Below are 25328 nucleotides of genomic sequence, written 5' to 3'. Positions count from 1 at the left end.
TTTGCAAAGTGATGTGTAATTCCTGCATTCAGAATGACCATCAGGATTAGGAAACTTGATTAAAAAAAACACTACCTAAACCATTTCAACCGAGAAAAAAAACATTACAGTAACTGATTGGATGAGTTAAAAAAAGTAAGTTATTTATCTTTGTGGAGCATAAGTGTACATGCAAAAACACAGATATCCAAAACAATCCTAAAAAATCTACCTGCAGTAGAGCATGCTGGGAAATATGATAATGATGGGTGTCGTTTTAATGGGACTGTTACTCTCCACAGTGTAAAACAATAACTCTGGTTATTAAAACGAACACTGGGAGTTATTTTACACCACTTAGCTTTAATTTCACTCTTACAGGGTGAATTTAACTCCTGAATCAACACTAGAAATTTTACGCAGAAAAATCAACCCTGGCCAATTTGCTGTGTATTTCACATAAGGACATACGTACAGTATATAAGGAATAGGGTGCCAATTGGGGACACAACCCAGATCTCCATTCTACTTCTTATTTCCGAGCCACACCCCTCTGCTGCTTGCAACCCAATAGGTACAATTTACAAAATATATGTTTTCTCTGTGGTCATCACTAGATAGCGGTGTGTGGGGGGGGGGGGGGGGGGGGGGGAGAGTCACATTCCGTTGCATTATCGTAATGATAACTGCTGTTGAAACATTCCGTATAACCTCCAGTGTACTTGTGCCAACCCAGCGTTCAGTAATTACCAGGGTGGAGGCACCACTTTGCTCCTGTTACCGGAAATCTTGGAATATTTTGCCCGCTTAAGCGACTTTTCAGGACAAAACAACAACAACATCAGCAACCAAGAAACCAGGAAATGACATAAGCCCTAAGGCTTAGTTGAGTGAATGTTATAACTCTCTTACGTGTATTTGTTGTCACACACACACACACACACGCACACACACACACACACACGCACACATGCGCACACACACACACTCACACACACACACACACACACACACACACACTTGTACACAACATGCACACACATTTCAGCAAAGCCATCACATAAGGTAAGAGTCACAGGCCATTGGACTGGTTAGAGAAGTGTCTCCACAGAAATTGTTCTCGGACAGGCCTCAGTAAAAATATTTGATTTTAACTGTGTTTTAACAAAAAAACACCCTGTGTTTCAAGGATCTGTACACAATTTCTGGATTGCACTAATATAGGATTTGAACATTTGAAAGTTGAAAGTCAACTGGCAGTTTATAGCTCTGCAAAAGTTAAACAATTAATTATATAGATGAAAGCATTTTCTCAAAACAGGCAATATAAGTAGTGCATATGCATTTGTCATTGCAATGTAAGCACAGAACAGTCAGACAGTCCCCATGTCAGACAGTCAGACAGTCCCCATGTCAGACAGTCCCCATGTTTTGACTCACCCCCTCTATGAATCATGGTTTGCACCTCTGTCAGTCTGCGGGGGCGTGTTGGCCAACCGGCCCTCTGATTCGCTGGAATCCTGTAAAATCTCAACTGGCTTTGACCTCTGGTGTTGCTAGGCAATGCTGAGGGGAGAACAGGGCCCTCTTTGAAAAACAGGTTGGTGTGTGTTCACACTGGCTGACCAGAGCAGACCTCGCTCTGCCCCTCAGGCAGGCCATTAACTACACATGAGGGAGCCTCTGGACAGACTCAAACTGGATTTTACAAACACAAACAGACCGGCCTACAACTGGACGTCTCAGTCCAAAATATTTTAGATTTGCACACGGAGGGCTGATTAAACCCAGTCCTGGAAAAATAAGCATATTCCAAGTTCCTTAAAAAGATGGTCACTGGAGGTTCCTAATTTAAAGTGCTTTTAAGTCCAGGAATATAGGCTTAATCTTTGTCCAGAGCAAAAAAAGAATTCAACAGATGACAAAATAATTGTGGCCCTCGAGGCAACTGAGGTCATGCGTCGTATAAAATTATATTTCTTCAACACATCAGAGGGATCATCAACATTGATCAGAGGGACAATGGTATCATGCAGCTCATTGTGTCCACCACTCATTGTGTCCGCAATAACAAAAAGAGAGGCGGATAGGTAAAAGGAAGGGAGGGACAGGAACTCTCTCTCTCTCTCTCTCTGTGTTTTGGAGGGTCTGACTGTGGATGGAGGGGAATTCCATACTCCAGTTCAACCATACCCCCACCCCCTCCACCCACTCCAAAATGCAACCTAGCGCAGCATAGACACCCGGATATACCAACTCTAGTTGGGATGGGGGGGTTGTAGTGGGGTGGGGGTGGAATGTGAGTAATTGCAGCTTGCAGCATGGAGGAGTACACATTGCTAACAGGGTGACACAAGCAAGGAAAGTCAATCATTCCCCGGGGTGAGTCATATTTAAAAGTAAATCACATCAACCAATGTGTGGAGACGTGACAATGGGGTTTGTTTGGTAAAGTCATGGTCAAAACAATGTTATTTATGAAAAAGGAAGTGACATCAGAGTGTTGACAGTAAAGAGACGACACGGGACACTTTTATCCTATGACTTTGTTTAGAGGGGTGTACCACTTGGGTCGGGACCCTTCTTGTTAAAATGTTGCTTGTTTTGGGGAGTTTTTAAACCTACCCGAACACTACATAGACACATCAACAATATAGGTCTCAAACAAGCACTGTTGAATGCTCTTAAGTTGCTGGTCTCCACAACTCCACAGCACAGGAATAGCAGAGTACAACATACACCAACCTTAACAATATGTTGCCGTCTCTTGGCTTTAAATTGAGATATTGTGTTATTATTTACATCCTCTTATGTAAACAACTGATATTTCTGACTGTAGTCGAACGAAAATGATGTTGAATATAATAAACTACATTCATCAATCGAACTCCATTATTATGTGAATAAATACTATAGGTCCATAGGTGTGTTCATTGGGTCTAGTTTAGGTAGCAAGCCTTGCAACACCAGTCGGAATACTAGATGTGACATGTGTCCAAGACTAAGAGCTAATGTCTTGCGGATCTATGTCTTAGCATTCAATTATTGAGTTAAACATAGCTCAGAGATGCACAGTTAGAGGACAAGGATCTATGCTATGTGCATTGTGAATTATATTCTGAACATATAGTCAAAGCATTACTCTGTAAAACAAGGAATGCCTAGTGGTTAGAGTGTTGGACTAGTAACCGGAAGGTTGTAAGTTCAAACCCCCGAGCTGACAAGGTACAAATCTGTCGTTCTGCCCCTGAACAGGCAGTTAACCCACTGTTCCTAGGCCGTCATTGAAAATAAGAATTTGTTCTTAACTGATCTTGCCTAGTTAAATAAAGGTAAAATAAATAAAATAACCTGAATGAACATTTCTTTGCACTTTGCTACCCAGTTTGAAGCCTGGGTAGCAAAGGTTACTTATTGACTTTTATTATTTAAGATATGTCGGATGCCATGTCCATTTGAAAAAACGATTTGTGATTTCCAATAAGTATTAACAAGTACTGTAAATGATTGTGTGCGTGCAAAATATATCAGATAATGAGGGCTCGTCCTGTTTCCCTGGATCAACAGATCCAGATGGCATATAAATCCAGTAAAATCAACGACAACAAAAAAATGATTGACAGGCTTCTCACACAGTAATTAACCTGACATCGTAAAGGAATCAAAGAAGTGACATTGTAAAATGTACAATGTCCCCTATTTGATTCCTTTCCTATGTGACATACTAAGAATAAAACAATAAAAACAAGAACAAAAGAAGCGTGGAGATAAAAAAAAGAAGATATAAATAAGAATAAGATAAAACAAAAATAGCCTTAAGATAAAACTAAAAATAATCTATATTCATATAGTATGGAAATGTTCTGCCCATAGAGTGGAATAACTACAGTGCGGTAGCAGCATAGAATTATAATGATAGTATATCTACATAGTGCAGTTGACATAACTACTTCATTGGTCCGGTAGACTAAAGTGATTTATGTGTACAGAATATGACTAAATGGTAAGTGTGTGGTAAGGTGCAGGAGTCAGCCCAGGGTTCAGCTGTTGGATCAGTCTTGTGGCTTGGGAGTAGAGGCTGGCTTTGAGATAGGTGTGCACCGCCTTCTCCCACCTTCACAAAAAGGCAGTGAAAATGACACACTCCTCCTCTCACATTTGACTTACGACCAAGGCTTTGTTTGAAGACTTTGCCTGACAACTCCATAGCCGAACAACACACCCAGATTCTTATCTAATCAACTCAATTTGAACGTGATGACCAGACAACAGGGATGGGCCCGATAACCAGTCAAAATACACAAACCATAAAACATGCAATTCAATAAAACACTGGCCTTCATCGTGGTTTACATTTGTTCACTCTCTATATTTCAACTAGACGACCGATGCCACACCTTAAACACTTTAAAACATGCGATCTCACCACTTCTCTGGACTAAAGCAAGGTCAGTCGAGTTCACCCAAACCGGACTCCCATTTTAGACTCTAAATGGGCCCCGGCGACCTCGCCACTCAACCAAATACTAGATGCTTTGTGCCTCTCCCCCTGGCACCTCTCCGTTATCGATCACAACCGACTCTCCAGTGACATGTCTATGTAAAGAACAACCATGCATTGAATAATGCCTCTCAGGTGTGTCTGCTCCAGAGTCCAGAGTCTCTCTCTCTCTCTCTCTTTCAGGATGTGTCACCATGTTGAGTGCTGGGTGAATATCTACCGATCGTTCAGCTACGGAGTTGTCAGGCAAAGTTCTCAAACAAAGCCTCTGTCGTAATTCAAATGTGAGAGGAGAAGGGTGTCATTCTCACCGCCTTTTCTGGTTGCAAACAACTGCACAAATCAATCGCCACAGTCGAGTAAGTTAGGTCATACATTTTGCAAATAGTGCAAAAAAAGGGGATGAATTGGAACCAAACTCAGACAGCAGTCCAATTCATTAGTCAGGCAATTCCTGGCAAGAAAAAGAGAATTGTGGAGCATGGCTAAATGTGGACAGACAACTGTTGGACTGTGTTTGTGCCAAGACAATGCCTCACGAATCAGTGATGTGGCCTCCCAGCCAGGTAGTATCTATGTCTGTCCCCCGGCAGATCAAATATCCTCCACAATGCTGAGTGGCTAGAATGGGGAGGACTGAATAGTAAATGCTGACCTTGAGTGCCTCAATGTGAAAGATATAACTCACTCCAGTTGGCCCCCTATCAGTACATAACAGATAGTCCTATATTTTTATTTAATTTATTTTTATTTTGAATCCCAGACCCCATCCCTGCGAGAGGCCTTTTTGCCTTTTGGTAGGCCGTCATTGTAAATAAGAATTTGTTCTCAACCGACTTGCCTAGTTAAATAAAGGTTCAATCAAATACAAGTATAAAAACGGACACAGGAAGTTTAATTGAAGAACCTTGAGGTCTTGTGAATGGTTGTGCTCCTCAATAAGTCCTGTAGATACCAATCAATTTGGAGTATGAGGGAAAATGACAGCATTCTTCTGTGGGCTGAGCCATCCTGTGTTAATGTGGTGCCATATCTACCTAAAATGTGAGAATTACAAATGTTAGTACTTTACATTAAGATGCCCTTTGTAAAGGGTACCTTATTGTAAAGCGTTACCTTATAACTTTATCACAAACATTGTAGAAGGCCAGATACATGTACCCCTGGCAAAGCTGCCCTGTTGTTCAGTTACAAATCCTAAAGATTAGAAAAGCACAACCTCAATGCCCCCCCCCCAGTGCTTCTAGCAATAACAGAACAATATGGGTGGCTGTAAAAACAATGTTCCCCATTAATGGTGCACTAATTAAATCATATGAGCGACAAAATATTCAAGGGGCCACTGTGAATCTGTGTACATTTTGGGAAACATGCCATGGCAAATGATCAAAAGCCGAAACATTTTTCATCAACTGTAAGCAAATGATATGAGAAAACAAAATGGTTCCATATGCCGCTGGGCATGAGTCAATCAACATGTCGTACAATCTGTATACAGAAGCAGATGAATAATGAAGGCTCCATGACCGTTGCGCGACAAGGCTTTACTTACAACGTGCTAGCTACAGCCCACGTGGTTCTCTGCACAAAAACAGCCACTGAAGAGAAAGTATACTTTATGCCTCTTTGGCTACTTCCTGATAGGAATTCTGTCCCTGTCTCCTGTCCTATAAGACTGAAAGTGAAACATACGGGTGCATTTCAATAGTCAATGGACTAGGCCTACCTCTCCTCGTCTCTCCTTTACCCGAACAGACGTGAAAGAACTGGAGAGGTGAAAACAAAATTCACAGGATAGACATCCACAATATTGCTTTGACCTTTGACCTATTCTGGGTTTTCAGATCAATAGAGATGAAGGGGGAGATTCAGGCCATTTAGATGGAGAAAAAAAACGGCGACCTATAGGCTGTTTACCTAACACTGGTGATGAATAAAAGAAGAACCTCAGGTCTCACTGGCCTTTATGGCAACTATACTTTAAGTGTCAGTGGAGGCTGCTGAGGGGAGAACGGTTCATAATAATGTCCGGACCGGAGCGAATGGAATGGCATCAAACACCTGGAAACCATGTGTTTGATGTGTTTGATACCATTCCACTTATTCCGCTCCAGTCATTACCACGAGTACGTTCTCCCCAATGAAGGTGCCACCGACTTCCTGTGGTAAGTGTACAGCACGTCTGTGTGACGGCAAGCTGATAGCTTTGGGAAGCTGAAATCAAATGTGAGAAGTGTGCCTCTCATGCTCAAGGGGAGTGTAGTCAAGTTACAAGTAGCTGACTCAGAGGGGTTGGGTTAAATGCGGAAGACACATTTCAGTTGAATGCATTCAGTTGTACAACTAACTAGATATTCCCCTTTTCCCTTCCCATAGTTGTCCCGAACAACGTGGACATCAATTCCCAAGGCCTCCAAGGCACAAACAAACTCTGAGCGAAACCCAAATCTTCCCCAGCAACACAATGGGTCCCGAACACACATCTTATAGACCTTATCACGCCCTTTGATATACAAGCCTCTTTTCCCCACACTTAATAATTAACCAATGATAGGATAGATGGATTGGGGGGAAACCTAGATGTCGTCGTGTGAACACTAACTTTTCCTACCTTCCTGCTGTGACGGCAAGCAAGGTCACCTGATCCCTCCACCGGACAGCGATGACGTATTCCACATCCCCTCGCTTCAGCTGGGCAGCGAGTCGTGTGAGGGGAGGTTATTATTGTTGTCTCTTCTCTTTCTCCTACCTGTCTGACATAATCAGCCCACGCCAGTGGCGCGTAACGTGGTCCATGAATAAGGCATCATCTCTGTGGTCTCCTTTTTCCACTCTAAATGTTTAATAAGTGACGAGATAGAAGATGATCTGTGACATATTTAGAGCAGTTGTTAGTGGCAGTCTGTTGGCTCGGGTGTTTTGGACGATAGACGATTGCCTTTCAAAGTGATCATATGATTTGAGCGTACTTTGTTGTCAGAAAAAGGGGTGGAGGTGTGTGCGTGTATATGTGCGTAAGTGTGTGCATGCGTGTCTGTGTGTGTGGCCTACAAAAGGGATAGGAAGCATCTTCTACATGTCAGTAATGTTTAAATACTCTTGGGGATTAGAGTAGCTGTAGCTCCATTTCAAAAACCTTCATTCTTCTCTTTAGTGGAAGTAAGACAAAGACGAACCAAAACAATGAGTATCAGACTCAAACACAACAAGTGCCTATTTTTAGATTCCATTGAACCAACTATGCCCCGTAGGAGAGTGCCCATTATGGTTTCAAACGCTTTGTTTAGTATGCAGCAATGGTACAGTAGCTTGGGAGAGAGAGATCTGAGGTGGTGGTCGGAGGGTTTCAAGTGGAGACTTACAGTTGAAGTCGGAAGTTTACATACACCTTAGCCAAATACATTTAAATTCAGTTTTTCACAATTCCTGACAGTTAATCCTAGTAAAAATTCCCTGTCTTAGGTCAGTTAGGATCACCACTTTATTTTAATAACGTAAAATGTAAGAATAATAGAGAATGATTTATTTCAGCTTTTGTTTCTTTCATCACATTCCCAGTGGGTCAGAAGTTTACATACACTCAATTAGTGTTTGGTAGCATTGCTTTTAAAATGTTTAACTTGGGTCAAACGTTTCGGGTAGGCTCCAATAATTCACCCAATAAGTTGGATGAGTTTTGGCCCATTCCTCCTGACAGAGCTGGTGTAACTGAGTCAGGTTTGTAGGCCTCTTTGCTCGCACACGCTTTTTCAGTTCTGTCCACACATTTTCCATATGATTGAGATCAGGGCTTTGTGATGGCCACTCCAATACCTTGACTTTGTTGTCCTTAAGCCATTTGGCCACAACTTTGGAAGTTTGCTTGGGGTCGCTGTCCATTTGGAAGACCCATTTGCGACCAAGCTTTAACTTCCTGACTGATGTCTTGAGATGTTGCTTCAATATATCCACATAATTTTCCTCCCTCATGATGTCATCTAATTTTGTGAAGTGCACCAGTCCCTCCTGCAGCAAAGCACCCCCACAACATGATGATGCCACCCCCGTGCTTCACAGACACAAATTATGTCAATTAGCCTATCAGAAGCTTCTAAATCCATGACATCATTTTCTGGAATTTTCCAAGCTGTTTAAAGGCACAGTCAACTTAGTGTATGTAAACTTCTGACCCACTGGAATTGTGATACAGTGAATTATTAGTGAAATAATCTGTCTGTAAACAATTGTTGGAAAAATGACTTGTGTCATGTCCTAACCGACTTGCCGAAACTATAGTTTGTTAACAAGACATTTGTGGAGTGGTTGAAAAATGAGTTTTAATGATTCCAACCTAAGTGTATGTAAACTTCCGACTTCAATTGTATACGTAATGCCCACAAAGACCAGCGTGAAATTCTAGCATGGACACTCACTGGAGGTAGTCCCATGGTTCACACAGGGCAGTGTCATGATGAGATAGCATCAGGTATGTTGTTGTTCTAAAGATTACAGGTCACCTGCAATTATTATATCATCAAAATAATAGCCGTGATCTCATGTTTGGCTTCATGTAAATGTCCCAACACCAATTGGCTCTAACAAACTGATATCTCATTCAAGTTCTTTTGCATTTTATGCTAACCTCAGAGTTAAAGATGCACTATGGAGAAATCGCTCCGCCATTTTCTGGTTACTAAAATTCAAATAGTTTGCCTAATTTCAGTTAATGTGACAAAACAAGCGAGTATAGTGTAGAAAATGATTGTGCCATCTGAACCTCTGTGAAATATAACCAAATATATTGTATTTTCAGCTGTTTGAAGCTGGTGTACAATACCAAAAGTAAAAGAAGCAAAAATGAAACTTAAGAACGGAAAGCATAGAAATAGCTCACATAAAGCATATCTACCTCTTTTTCAACTTACTTTGAAGGAGGATGACAGATCTATAACTCAGATTTCTATGTGCATTTGGTCAGGTCACCCAAAAAGTTGCATATTACAGCTTTAACTATGTCATCAAATCAAAATACAATTACATTTGGTTGTAGCTTTTTCTATTTTCTCTCATTTGAAAAACGACGTAAAAATAAGCACCAGAACCAACCATAAAAACAGACGGGACGAATGTCCCTCTAGGCCCTGACATTGATCAAACAGACAGCCATTTTGAGAGCTCAACCACCAGTTGGCATGATGTGCTGACAGACAGGCACTGTTGCTCTCTGCCTGTGGACCAGAGTCATTTCCATGGCAACAGTAATGTTCTAGCTGTCCTTGGCACAGGTCGATCTCAACCAAGGCCACAGCGAAAGACAACCCACGTCTTCCGATAGCTGAGCATTTGTGATAAAGCAACCATGAAACACAATGAGGGAATAGATTTATTGCATTCGAATCATTGGCTGTCCTACAGCTGTACTCAATATTTCATTTTTGGCAAGTGTTTGATGATACACTATCAAAATCTCCATGACACCAATATGAAATGAGGGATTTAAGCAAGGCTTACCATAGCACCAGTCCCCCTTTGACTTCAAAGCTGTCTGTTACGGCATCAATATTAGGAAGTTGTCAGATTTCAGGCAATACATTCAGGAGATCAGCAATACCCCCCTCCCCAAACTGATTTCATCCCATTATGGGCCAGTTTGCACTTCAGATGTTGCTTTTATGGGAGCCCTGTAACACTGACGTCTGTGAAGATATTGCTTGACTTGGACACGCTTTATCACATTAGAAGGGCTTAGGGCTTTGGCACCATGTTGAATCGTCACTGTCAAAAGTGTCCTGGCCATCCTTTAATCAGATGGAGATTTCTGGCAATGGAAATGTGATGATTCAGACGAGACGCTTCATATGTTCTGTAAGGCTCCTGCTTCCCCCCCCTTCCTGGAGATATACAACTGTCTGTTTGAGATAATGTGCAGTTGTCACGCCCTGGTCTTAGTATTTTGTGTTTTCTATATTTATTTGGTCAGGCCAGGGTGTGACATGGGTTCATTTTGTGTTGTGTTTATGTATGGGAGTTTTTCGTAGGTTTTGGGATTGTGGCTTAGTGGGGTGTTCTAGCAAAGTCTATGGTTGCCTGAGGCGGTTCTCAATCAGAGGCAGGTGATTCTCGTTGTCTCTGATTGGGAACCATATTTAGGCAGCCATATTCTTTGAGTATTTCGTGGGTGATTGTTCCTGTCTTTGTGTTAGTTGTCACCAGATAGGCTGTATAGGTTGTCACGTTCCGTTTGTTGTTTTTGTATTGTCGCGTTTATTCGTCATTAAACATGTATCGTATTAACCACGCTGCATTTTGGTCCGACTCTCTTTCGACGGAGGAAAACTCTTTTCTCACTCTTTTCTCTGTTCTCTCACTTGGCTGCCAAAATTACATGGGCCCTTCTAAATTAACCACCACTGACTGCTTCACTAGTAGATGTTATGAAAAATACACTGAGATAAATTCCTATGCTTTATCTCATTCGTGCCCATCCTAACACGTTCATGGACACAGCTGGAAATCCACCACCTCTCCTCTCCCATCCCCCTTTCTCTTCTCTTCTTCTCTTCTTCTCATCCTCCCCCACCCCCTCTCCCTCTCCCTTCCCCCCTCCCCCTCTTCCCACTGTCCTTCAGGAGTCCTGACTTCAAGTGAGTCACTCACCAGCAGTCCCCATTGTCATGGTTACTGACCAGAATCACACCCAACCGTGAGGTGGTTGACACCCTGGAGATGGGTCTCTGAGCCTGAAGGATGAATCATATCGTACATACATATCGGACATTTACGCCCTCTATCACTATCTTAGAGGGCAGAAAAATAGTTGATTGGGTTAATATCTAATGCTGTTTTATCATTTGAAAAGGTAAAAAATAGTGTAAAGGGTCAAAGACAAGATGGCGCTCGATTTACCAGTGGAATGGTACATCGGCCATCAGAACACAGACCATTTAACATTACTGCTTATTTAAAGACTGCCTGATTGAAAAAGCCTTGGTCAGATGTCAGGTGAGATATAGGAAATTAGCCTATTTGCTATATCTCTCTCAGCGTATCTATAAGGCAGGATAATTATGGATATCCATCTGGCCTACATGGGGTCCTATGGTCCAGTGTAATGAAACTGTATAGGTGGCACTTAATGACCATTGGGAGATTGATGAATTAGTCCGCACTTTGAGTGCATGGCACATGTTGAATTAGCCAATGCTAAATTTAATGATACCCCTTATGTTTTGATCAGTTTCTTGCTCGAAGAGGAGATGTTTTGACACCAATGTCAACATGTACAGTGGCAAGAAAAAGTATGTGAACCCTTTGGAATTACCCAGATTTCTGCATAAATTGGTTGTCAAATTGTTGTACTAATTTTATTTAACCTTTATTTAACCAGGTAGGCCAGCTGAGAACAAGTTCTCATTTACAACTGTCATTCAGTGCGACACAAACATCACAGAGTTAAACATGGAGTAAACAAACGTACAGTCAATAGCACAATAGAAAAGTCTATATACAATGTGTGCAAATGTAGTAAGATTAGGGAGGTAAGGCAATAAATAGGCAATTGTGGTGAAATAATTACAATTTAGCAATTAAACACTGGAGTGATAGATGTGCAGAAGATGAATGTGCAAGTAGAGATACTGGGGTGCAACGGAGCTAAAAAAAAAAAAGAGTATGGGGATGAGGTAGGTGGGTGAGCTATTTACAGATGTGCTATGTACAGGTGCAATGATCGGTAAGCTGCTCAGATAGCTGATGCTTAAAGTTAGTGAGGGAGATATAAGTCTCCAGCTTCAGTGATTTTTGCAATTCGTTCCAGTTATTGGCAGCAGAGAACTGGAAGGAAAGGTAGCCAAAGGAGGAGTTGGTGACCAGTGAAATATACCTGCTGGAGCGCGTGCTACAGGTGGGTGCTGCTATGGTGACCAGTGAGCTGAGATAAGGCGTGGTGTTACCTAGCAAAGATTTACAGATGACCTGGAGCCAGTGGGTTTGGCGATGAATGTGAAGCGAGGGCCAGCCAACGGGAGCAGTGGTCGCAGTGGAGGGTAGTATATGGGGCTTTGGAGACAAAAAGGATGGCACTGTGATAGACTACACCCAATTTGCATAGGATAGGGTGTTGGAGGCTATTTTGTAAATGACATCGCCGAAGTCAAGGATCGGTAGGATAGTCCATTTTACAAGGGTATGCTTGGCAGCATGAGTGAAGGATGTTAGATTTAATTTTGGATTTGAGATGCTTAATGTGAGTCTGGAAGGAGAATTTACAGTTCAACCAGACACCTAGGTATTTGTAGTTGTACACATATTCTAGGTCAGAACTGTCCAGAGTAGTGATGCTAGACGGGCGGGCGTGTGTAGGCAGCAATCCGTTGAAGAGCATGCATTTATTTTTACTTGCATTTAAGAACAGTTGGAGGCCACGGAGGGAGTGTTGTATGCCATTGAAGCTCGTCTGGTGGTTTCTTAACACAGTGTCCAAAGGGCCAGAAGTATACAGAATGGTGTCGTCTGCGTAGAGTTGGATCAGAGAATCACCAGCAGCAAGAGCGACATCATTGATATATACAGAGAAAAGAGTCGGCGCGAGAATTGAACCCTGTGGCACCACCATAGAGACTTCCAGAGGTCTGGACAACAGGCCCTCCGACTTGACACAGTGAACTCTGTCAGAGAAGTAATTGGTGAACCAGGCGAGGCAGTCATTTGAGAAACAAGGCTGTTGAGTCTGCCGATAAGAATTGACAGAGTCGAAAGCCTTGGCCAGGTCGATGAAGACGGCTGCACAGTATTGTCTTTTATCGATGGCGGTTAGGATATCGTTTAGGACCTTGAGTGTGGCTGAGGTGCACCCATGACCAGCTCGGAAACCAGATTGCATAGCGGTGAAGGTACGGTGGAATTAAGAAATGGTCGGTGATCTGTTTGTTAACTTGGCTTTTGAAGACCTTCGAAAGGCAGGGTAGGATAGATATAGGTCTGTAACAGTTTGGGTCTACAGTGTCTTTCCCTTTGAAGAGGGGGTTGACAGCTTTCTAATCTTTAGGGATCTCAGACGATACAAAAGAGAGGTTGAGAAGGCTAGTAATAGGGGTTGTAACAATTGCGCCAGATAATTTTAGAAAGAGAGTGTCCAGATTGTCTAGCCCAGCTGATTTATAGGGGTCCAGATTTTGCATCTCTTTCAGAACATCAGCTATCTGGATTTGGGTGAAGGAGAAATGGTGAGGCTTGGGCAAGTTACTGTGGGGAGTGCAGAGCTGTTGACCGGTGTAGAGGTAGCCAGGTGGAAAGCATGGCCAGCCGTAGAAAAATGCTTATTGAAACTTTCGATAATTGTAGATTTATCGTTGGTGACAGTGTTTCCTATCCTCAGTGCAATGGGCAGCTGGGAGGATGTGCTCTTATTCTCCATGGACTTTACAGTGTCCCAGAACTTTTTGGAGTTTGTGCTACAGGAATATTTTGCCAGTAGCACTGTGGAACATCCACGTGAAAATTGATCTGATCTTCATCTAAGTCACAACAATAGACAAGCCAAGTGTGCTTAAACTAATAATACACAAATTATTTGTATTGTTCTTGTCTATATTGAAAACATAATTTAAACATTCACAGTGTAGGTTGGAAAAAGTATGTGAACACCTAGGCTAATGACTTCTCCAAAAGCTAATTGAAGTCAGGAGTCAGCTAACCTAGAGTGCAATCAATGAGACGAGATTGGAGCTGCCTTGCCCTATAAAAATCACTAATGTTCATCAGTCCACGGTAAGACAAATTGTCTATAAATGGAGTAAGCTCAGCACTGTTGCTCCTTTCCCTAGGAGTGTCCGTCCTGCAAAGATGACTGCAAGAACATAGTGCAGAATGTTCAATGAGGTTAAGTGTAATCCTAGTGTCAGCTAAAGACTTACAGAAATCTCTGGAACATGCTAACATCTCTGTTGACGAGTCTACGATACGTAAAACACTAAACAAGAATGGTGTTCATGGGATGACACCACTGAAGAAGCCAAGGCTGTCCATAAAAAAACATGAATCTGAAGTTTGCAAAAGTGTACCTGGATGTTCAACAGCGCTACTGGCAAAATATTCTGTGGACAGATGAAACTACAGTTGAGTTGTTTGGAAGGAACACACAACACTATGTGTGGAGAAGAAAAGGCACAGTACACCAACATCAAAACCTCTTCCCAACTGTAAAGTATGGTGGAGGGAGCATCATGGTTTGGGGCTGCTTTGCTGCCTCAGGGCCTGGACAGCTTGCTATCATCGCCGAAAAAATGAATTCCCAAGTTTATCAAGACATTTTGCAGGAGAATGTTAGGCTATCGATCTGGCAATTGAAGCTCAACAGTTGGATGATGCAACAGGACAACGACCCAAAACACAGAAGTAAATCAACAACAGAATGGCTTCAACAGAAGAACATATCAGAGTCCTGACCTCAACCCGATTGAGATCCTGCCCCTATTGAGATGCTGTAGCATGATCTCAAAAGAGCAGTTCACACCAGACATCCCAAGAATATTGCTGAACTGAAACTGTTTTGTAAAGAGGAATGGTCCAAAATTCCTCCTGACCATGCAGGTCTGATCCGCAACTACAGAAAACATTTGGTTGAGGTTATTGCTGCCAAAGGAGGGTCAACCTGTGAATGTTTACACAGTATGTTCAATAAAGACATGAAAACGTACAATTGTTTTGTCACGCCCTGACCTTAGAGATCCTTTAAATTCTTTATTTGGTTAGGTCAGGGTGTGACTAGCGTGGGCAATCTATGTTTTCTATTTCTTTGTTGGCCTGGTATGGTTCCCAATCAGAGGCAGCTGTCTATCGATGACTCTGATTGGGGATCAAATTTAGGCAGCCTTTTCCCACCTGTTGTTTGTGGGATCTTGTTTTTGTGTAGCTGCCTGTGAGAAGCCCAGAATGTCACGTTTAGTTTTCTTCTATATTGTTTTTGCTGAGTTTCATATTTATTAAACATGTGGAGCTCTAAGTACGCTGCGCCTTGGTCCATTCATTCAGACGATCGTGACATGTTTGTGTGTTACTGGTTTAATCAGACTGTGCTTGTCTATTGTTGTGACCTAGATGATCAGATCAAATTTTATGACCAATTTATGCAGAAATCCAGGTTTTTCCAAAGGGTTAACGTACTTTTGACAGCAGTGACAATAATCCGTTCTGATTAATGCAAAACCCTGTTCAAAATATACATGGAATTGATTACTATGTAAGGTCAAAATGGATAGAAAAGGTGGACATGGCATTGCGAGCGGCTCACAGTATTGTTTCATTTGTCTCTGTCATTGAACAGATGATTATCTCGGTGTTGTGAAGCCCTGTCACCTGAACGAGACCAATTTATTGTCCATTATGGCAAAATCAATGCCATCTCTATGACAACCTGTTGTAAATGGGTTTCTGTGTATCCATGGGCAATCTGGCTGATGTTGTATTGACTCTGAGCCAATGACTGTATTACCTTTATTTAACTAGGCAAGTCAGTTAAGAACAAATTGTTATATGAATGGACAAAGCATTCGATCACGTGACACCATTCATTCCTTTGTGAAGACTCAATAGCGCATTGAAGCCAAATTAAGTTGGTTAAGATGGAATAACATGCGCAGTTTGAGCTATTCCAGGAAGTGAAGTTGCAGGTTAGCTCAGTGCTGCGTCTCATTGAGTAACTCAAGTTAAAGGCTGACCGGGGTACTACAGGCTGCCATTAGCAACCAACTTTTTTCGTGTTTTAAATCAATCGGTTCCAGGACATACATCTGGTGAATTAAAAACATTATTGGTACCATGATTGTCTTTAAAATAATGTATTTACAATAAGATTTTCCCATTCACGATAATGGGGGGTCCTGTTTTCTGCTAACAATGCCTGCAACACAGCAGTCGGCCTTGAACTTCCATGGCATCAATGAGAGGAGGCAGTCGTTCTCCCCTGCTCTGAGCACAGCTTGAAGTGATAAGTCTAGGGAATCCATCTCAGGTAACCACTTGTGTTCATGAGGAGTTACAATGTTGAATGGTTGTCCTTGATAAAACAAGTATGTGTTGATCTTACAGTATGTTGGGCAAATCACAAAGCTCCAAGGTACATTTTGAGTAAAAAAAACATTACGTAAAAATTGACTATGACACATGTACTGTAGACAAGGGCAGGGACATGTGTGACAGAGAGTTTTAAAATGTTTATATTATAGGCTTTTGACAAATATCCCCAATCTCTGTGCCTTTAACTATTTTTAGATCTCTGAGAAAGGCAGAACATGATAGGGTTCTTTGAAATGTTTCCAACCTTTGGATACACCCTACAGATACATTCTGCAAGAATGTCAGGCTTTGCGGGGTTTAAGAAATATGACACAGCTGTCATTTTGTTTTTGTTGCGGGTAGAAATTGAAGAGGTTCCAGCGAACAGTGGGGTCAAAGGTTCCCCCCCAGTAGAGATAACAGAGCTTTTTATTGAAACCACAAAACACGAGACAGATGGAAATGGAGATACATTTTCAAGAGCTAAGGTTCCTCCTTATTCATCATAAAAAAACTGAAATATAGTTGTTATTTCAGGTTTATTTCAGGGAACATGCTGTTATTTCTGGCTTTGTATGCATAATAAATTGGGCGTTTTCCATCACTGAAACCGTAAATCACTTTTAAATAGAGCTAATGGGGATTGTGGAAACTGGACTTTCTTGAGTTTGAAAAATCTGCAAAAAGATTGGACAATAACCAAATGATACTTTTGCCAAAAGCTACCGACTGTAACCCCCTTGAGCGGTAAATAACATTGCCTGGATAGTTTTGTGTCGTTCACTGAATGTGTTCGATATCTGGCCAAACTTACACAGCTTCCAATGAAAGTATAAAGGTAAAACCAAAGTACATGCCCGACCAATGTAAACGAATTAATCATATTGATTTGTGTGGAACTTTTCAATCCCATACGGAGACGCAAGACTTCTAACAGAAGGTTCCCGCAGCACAACCCATAAATATGTCGAGGCAAGTTGAGTGCTCCGAAAACCCTAGATGGATTAAGTTTCCTGGGCTAACTCAGTATATACTGCCCGTATTTAAAGCCAGCCGTTTTGGCCCTCGCTTCTTGCCACTTCCTGCCGAGCGGCTTGTCATTGAGATTTATGGGCTCATTTCATTTGATGAACAGCCAGACGGGTAGAGGACATTGAAGAACCACCATGCTCTTTAAGACTGCAACCGCATCAGGCAAGTAGCCCGCGACCGCTCCTTCACCCAGAATAGTTTCCAACATAGGTGTCGCCACCATTATCATCAGATTAGCCATGATAGATTACGATAAAGCACTTCAGCTGACATGACACTCCGCAATAAGTAATAACCATGTTGTTATGTTGAAAAGTCACACTTCAGCTAAACGGACAGTAGTATAACTGTAACAACTGTGTTATGCCTAACTATTACTTATTAATAACCTCATTATTACACTAAGAACTGAGATTTAATCTCAATGGCTTCCTAAGAGTGATACGTTGAACGTCATATGGTGCACTTTAAGTTGTCGTGACCTCTCATAAATGGGTCACTTTTTAAGTGAAACATGACCCCCATATCTCCCTGTTACAAAGGATGTGTCCCAAATGGCACCCTATTCCCTATTTTGTGCACTACTTTTGACATTAAAGGTTGTGCACTATACAGGGAAGAGGGCGTAATTTGGGGTGCACACATCGGCTTTTTGGACCAGTCAGATGCTGTGAAGCGGGGGGCGAGAATCACAAGTCCCTGTCAAGAGTTCAACGTGGTGTCCGGCTTTTCAAGTCCCCCTCACACCGACCATCTGAACAAACAGACTCTGACCACACTCCTGGGCTCGGGGAGAAACGGAGGAGTGGGAGAGGAGGCAAAAGAAGAAAACAACCTGGTGGAAGAAAAGAGAGCGATATGGTACCCTATTTCCAATATAGTGCCCTTCTTTTGACAAGGGCCTTTAGGGCTCTGGTCAAAAGTAGTGCACTATGTAGGGAATAGGGTGTCATTTGGGACAAAGACAGAGAGCGAAAGAGAGGGGAAAAAGAGCGAGATGTTGCCATGTGCCTCAGCAGCCACAGTATGGGTTGATGAACAGACCTGCACGGACGCTCGACAGGTTACTCAATGCAAACTTTATTTGAAAAAAACGCTAGCAGCCACACACAACAACAAACATTTCTGGGAAGCGGAACGCCTGCTGAGGCAATGTGGGTATACATGGAACTCATTTAGGTTTTGTGGACATTTCTTCATCAGTAACTCAGTGCTTAGCCTGGCATGATGGCACTCTCTCTCTCTCTCTCTCTCTCCATTTCACTCTCTCTGGTTCTTTTTATGTCTTACTCTGTGTAATCCTTTCATTTCTATGGTTTGGTTGGTTATGGCTGTGGTGGGGTAAGTGCCAGTGCCAGTGGGTTCCTGTACCGTACATCCCTACCAGAATGAGCATCTAAAATGTTCGTGAGAATCAAAGCAATAAACTAACAAATGTGGCACATTCATTAATCCACTATATCTGGGGCCATCGTAATTCAATTAAAAAATATATACAAATAACGACATTAACATTACTGATGGTACTGCCGTTCACTGAATGTGCTGGCTTACCGCACATCTACAGTATATCTGGAACACAGCCAATCAGAGCATATAATAAATCCCAGAGTCATCCTTTAATTTGAAAGCGAAGCATGCCCGTATTTGAACACGTAAACAATCACCTGATTCTTAAGACTCCCCCCCCCCCCAGCACCTCCACCCCTGCAGCCATCTCCTTTCTCTGAGACATGAATTGCTTGTTGTTCCTCCCAGAGAAAAAAAGCAAACATTGTGTACCGTGTCAAGGACAATCACGATTTCCCCTGAAGAGCTCTTCCAGGAAAAACTGGCTTAACAACAACAAGCTGTGTCAGGGTCGTCGACAGAGTGGTTGTGCAGGGGGTGTGAACCCTCTGCTCTCAATTTGCTTTATGTTTTCCCCATGCACTGGCTGTTTAGACAAGCAGGTTTCTGAGGAGCACATGGCACCTCTGTGCAGTTTGACCATTATAAAGCAACCATATAGAATGAATAAAGAATGCATAAGGTATGAATAGAGCATGCATAAGGAATGAATAATGCATGCATAAGGAATGAATAGAGCATGCATAAGGAGGCATGAATGAATAATGCATAACGGGTGAATAGAACGTGCATAAGGCTTGAAAGAAGAATGCATAGGATGAATAGAGCATGCATCAGACTTAAACCTTTATTTAACTAGACAAGTCAGTTAAAGAACAAATTCTTATTTTACAATGACGGCCTACTCCACTAACCCGGATGACGCTGGGCCAATTGTGCGTCGCCCTATGGGACATGAATAGAGCATGCATAAAATAGAGCATGCATAAGGCATACATCAATATTGCATGGATTGATGAAGATTGCATAGCTATGGCATAGCTCTGCCACACTCTTGCAGTTATTGTTTTCAACATGGGTGTGGTGGACAGTGGCCTTGTGAGTAACCGTGAGGTCATGATCGCCCTGTGCATTAGCTTCCTGCCCTAACTCAATTTGTGGGCCGCCACCACAGATGGTGCCGGCAAACTCAGCTCTATGCTAGTCTGATATGTTTTTAATGCAGTCTTCCCATTTGCCTCCACTCACAATGATGATGTTATCCATATCCACAAGGAAGCCTCTATCGTACATGTGACCCCATTCCAAAACAGGAAACGAGCAAAGCCTTTTAAAGTGAGCAGAAAGGTTTGAAAGTTATGCGGCAAGTCATATTCTGTCTGAGAACAGGACGGACCAGATGGCTTCCTCTGTCTGACGGACTATATTAAGCATGGCTAATGAGCAGGCAGACAGCACGATGATGACCTCATCTATCCCTATAGCCTACTCTACATTTCTTTTAGCGCTGTCATGCACACTTAACTGGACTCCGGAACGGAGGGGGGAAATGGGGGAAGTGGCCATTTATCTTTTGACAAGGGCAAGATTAGGATATGATACAACAGCAATGTGGTTCTCTGTTCTGCTCTGTTATTGATCGGACAGACAGAAATCAACCGATAACAAGTGTTAACTTACCTGTTGTTTTTAGCATTAGCAGTGTTGCTAATAATTTTTTATTGTGAGCCTCCTAAAGTGTTTCTCATAGTTTTTAGTGTTAGCTTCCTGAATTGTTTCTCATTGTTTTTAGCGTCAACTTCCTAAAGGGTTTTTCATAGTTTTTATTATGAGCCTCCTAAAGTGTTTCTCAGAGTTTTTAGTGTTAGCTTCCTGAAGTGTTTCTCATTGTTTTGGGTGTTAGTTTCTCAAGAGAACCCTGCAGAGAGATGAATACTGTATTTATCTGTGCCTCTGGCACACAGGAGTCATTTTCTGTCTGACTGTGAAGAAGGCTTTGCAATGTCAAAACGCATAATGTTGTATAGATGTGCACAATATGGCGCTACATGCAATATGCCTATTGCACCACTGCAGCAATCCTGATGTCCTTGGCGTAACCTTCTGTAGAATCCTAGTTGATTCAATCCCAAAATATAAGTGAGTGACTAAAACAGACCCTTGCGGCGTGCCAGGTAAACAAATTGTAGCCACGCACAAGGTCCTACTTCAAATGATAATGCTTCAAACTTATGCTAATGGTCCACATTCTGTCTTACTACTATTGCACTCTGAGCACTTGGAGCAAAATTGAAAGCAGAATGTAGCTTGGGCTGATTAGCTGGTTTGGAAAAAAGAGACTTTGAAAATGAGGCAATCAGGGGAAAGGAATTGGCCTCAAGTGACAGCGTCAGGGCGGGGGGGGGGGGGGGGGAATTTTGTTCCCGGAACCTTGTTGTTGTGATTTTTGCGTGGGAAGTCGGAGTGGTGGAATTGCAGACTTGTGAGTCACTCATGAGCCTAGGGCTTTGTTTGGGGATGGTGTGTGTGTGTGTGTGTGTGTGTGTGTGTGTGTGTGTGTGTGTGTGTGTGTGTGTGTGTATGTGTGTGTGTGTGTGTGTGTGTGTGTGTGTGTGTGTGTGTGTGTGTGTGTGTGTGTGTGTGTGTGTGTGTGTGTGTGTGTGTGTGTGGAGAGAGAGGTTAGATAGGGGGCAGGCAGGGAGCTGTTATACTGCTTAGGGTGCTCATTTAGCATGGGATACGCCACAGCATGACAGCACAGAATGGAATAGCTGTCTTTGAACCCAAGAGGGAAGAAGGGTGGACAACTTTCACCATTTTTATCCTACACCCCTCTCTCCTATATACCTACACTGATTAATCAGTAAAATAATGCGAGTTGAGTGGACTCCAGGAAAAAAAATGAAATATGTTGAAGTGTGTTGACTCAACAATCTCTGGTCGAAATCAGCTGAATTTGAACAAGCTTGTTGAGTGAAACTGCAAACTCTTGTTTGCTCAACACAACTCAAAACTACACCCATCATTATCATATCTCCCAGCATGCTCTCTTGCAGTTTGATTTTCAGAATAGTTTGTTTTAATACCTGTGTTTTTGCATGTACTTGTATGTGATTGCTACGCAAACATAAATGACATAAATTTTTCTCAACTGGTTAAAATTCCAATTGCTGGATATCCTCCCTCTCGCTGGATTACAATAGAAATTTGCAAGCATGCATAATGTGAATTGCAGGCTTGATGTACCAGGAGTTTCAGACCACTGTGTTAGGGTGTAACCAGGCCCCCCAAAGAATAGCCTTATGCTATATTTGCAGGCTTGATGTACCGAGAGTTTCAGACCACTGTGTTAAGGTGTAACCAGGCCCCCCAAAGAATAGCCTTATGCTATATTTGCAGGCTTGATGTACAAGGAGTTTCAGACCACTGTGTTAAGGTGTAACCAGGCCCCCCAAAGAATAGCCTTATGCTATATTTGCAGGCTTGATGTACAAGGAGTTTCAGACCACTCTGTTAGGGTGTAACTAGTCCACAAAAGAAAGGCTTTATGCCATACTGCCATACGTAATGTCATAAAGAGTTTATTTTTAAAAGATAGCATTCACATAGCGAAGGTTATAGACTTAAAAACTATTGAATACAATGATGATGTCTCTGTCACTAACAAATACAGTCATGGGTGGTAACTACAATTCACTCGAAAGGCAAGGCACTTTGGGAAATATGTAAATAAAGTAGAATAGATTGAAAACACACAAGTTGAATTGTATGTTCACTCAACCTAAAGATTACAGAAAATTCAACTTGAGAAGGTATGTTAGTTCAGCTGTATGTCCAAATATTGAGAAAACTCACAATTCTATTGTAACTGGTTGCCTTACAATTGTACATTGAATCTTTTTTATTTTATTTATTTTTTACAATGTATAGGCAAGAAGAGCCTTTTGCTGTTGGCTAACATTTCTAAACAAGTACTTTTGATTTAATAGTATTGATAAGAATGGTCGCTGAAACCCTACCTGATAAGCGGATATAATGTGACTGTGCATATATACTTACTCCATTGTTTGAGAGCAGTGATCCATGCAGTAGAACATGAAGGGAGTTTCAACTGACGTGAGTCACAAAACAAACCTCACAAGCGTATATGTGTGTCAAAAATCTGGGTCAACTATTTTGTTCAATTCAAATGGATGCTGTGTCCCAATTTACTGTCTGACGAATGAAAATAGGACATTTCACAAATAAATTATATCTTGAAATGATACAATATGCACTTTCATTTCAGTCTGTGGTTGTTAACAAACCTTTTGCTGGAAGCATTCTTCCTATCTTGTGAATACAAAAGTACTAAATCTGGCATGATCAGAATAGGAAAATACGCAGATGATGAGTTTTGGGGCTGTAGACTATTCAAAAATAAATAAAAAAGATATTCTCACATGCAATGGATATGATGTGCATTGAAATGTGTTGCTATAGTAGTACGGAGCCCCTGGAGCAAATTAGGATTAAGTGGTTTGCTCAGAGGCACATCAACAGATTTTTCACGGCTCTGATTTTCAAACAGCAACCGTTACAGTATTGCTTTCGTTCATTTCATGACAGCAGTTTCGATACTTACTGTGTTTAATTATTATAATTTTTTTTAAATTCAGCCCACTCCTCTATTTCTCTATACATCTTCCCAGAAAAATCACCATCCTCCATCTTCCTTCCTCATCTTCCCATTGTCAGGGGTGACTGGAATCGAGGGAGCCTGGGGTCAGGTGTTCTGCTGGGCCAGTGAAATCCACTCCCAGAAACTATGCTAGGATTACCCCAGTTAGCTGGCACTGAATCCCCCCCCCCTCATCCAGTTTCCCAGCCCCCCAGGAGTACTAACGCCCAAGCCAGAAACGCTTTTGAAAGCCACATGCAGCAGATACAGTTGCCAGGGACTCTGTCCATTTCCCCAAAGGCCAAGGCTTCTCCTGTATCCACCTTGGGTTATAGCCTATTTGGGTGACAATGATCGCTTTGGCATCCGAGCCCATTGACACTGAAAGACCAAGGGCAAACAGGGCAAAATGTCCTGTCAATATCGAGTTCTGAAAGGGAAATCGGTAACAGTTTATTTGAACCCTCCATGCATACGGTTGTCATAAGACTGTCCTTTGGAGTCATACCATCTGTCATTTGGAGTCATACCATCTGTCATTTGGAGTCATACCATCTGTCATTTGGAGTCATACCATCTGTCATTTGGAGTCATACCATCTGTCATTTGGCATGCACAGGTTGCCATGACAGCTTATATCAGTTGTTAAATGTTGCTAATTGTGCTGAAGCAAAAACGTACACATTTGATGATGAGGATTCAATATGCACATCAATGATTTCTCAATCTCATTTAGCCTACTCAAGTTGTCAAATGTAAAAATGTATATCTTATTTGAGTTTGCCTCAAAAGTTACATTTCATATGTTGGACCATACGAATCATCACCCAGTTGAAAACACAAACACAAACATCTGAATTTTCATGGATGATGGAGTGGTTTATGAAACGCTGATTACGGATCATTTTGTCCAACAGTGTTCATTAGCATAATTTTGAAGACACCACTCGTGTGGGTGAATGCTAATGTTGTCTCATCCACCCATCCCTCTCTAGGCTATTTTGTAAGCTATACTGTCATTTTACCTTGATTCAAAAAAGATTGAGGAAAGAAAGTCTATCAAAAGAGGAAATAATGTTTGTATTTTTTAGAGACACTTCCTGGGGGGGATTAGCGTATAACAGTGGAGGCTCCTCAGAGGAAAAGGATAGGACCATCCTCAGTGAATTTAATCAAATGTTTAATTGTAAAACATAAAAAAATATATCCCTTTATTCTAAATATAATCACGTCGCCAAACACACTATTTTGCAAAGAACATCTACAGTAGCCTCAACAGCACTCTGTAGGGTAGCACCATGGTGCAGCCGGAGGACAGCTAGCTTCCGTCCTCCTCTGGGTACATTGACTTCAATACAAAACCAAGAAGGCTCACGGTTCTCACCCCCTTCCATAGACTTACACAGTAATTATGACAACTTGCGGAGGATGTCCTCCAGCCTATCAGAGCTCTTGCAGCATGAATTGACATGTTGTCTACCCAATCAAAGGATCAGATTATTAATCTAGTACTGAAAGCATAAACTACAGCTAGCTAGCACTGCAGAGTATAAAATGTGGTGAGTAGTTGACTCAAACAGAGAGAAAGACAATAGTTTAACAGTTTTGAACAAATTAATTTCTTCCAAAATGAAGGAGAAGCAAAAGAGAAATAGAGATTGTCATTTTTATTCACTTTCAGTTTCACTTAGTTAGCAAATGCATCTAGCTAGTTTAGCCTAATGAAACACCCTGCTCAAACAGAGGGATGCTATGTTAGCTAGCAGGTTATGA

This window comes from Oncorhynchus kisutch, linkage group LG20, assembly GCF_002021735.2.
Source record: "Oncorhynchus kisutch isolate 150728-3 linkage group LG20, Okis_V2, whole genome shotgun sequence".
NCBI lineage: Eukaryota > Metazoa > Chordata > Actinopteri > Salmoniformes > Salmonidae > Oncorhynchus > Oncorhynchus kisutch.
This window is presented reverse-complemented; position numbering follows the sequence as displayed.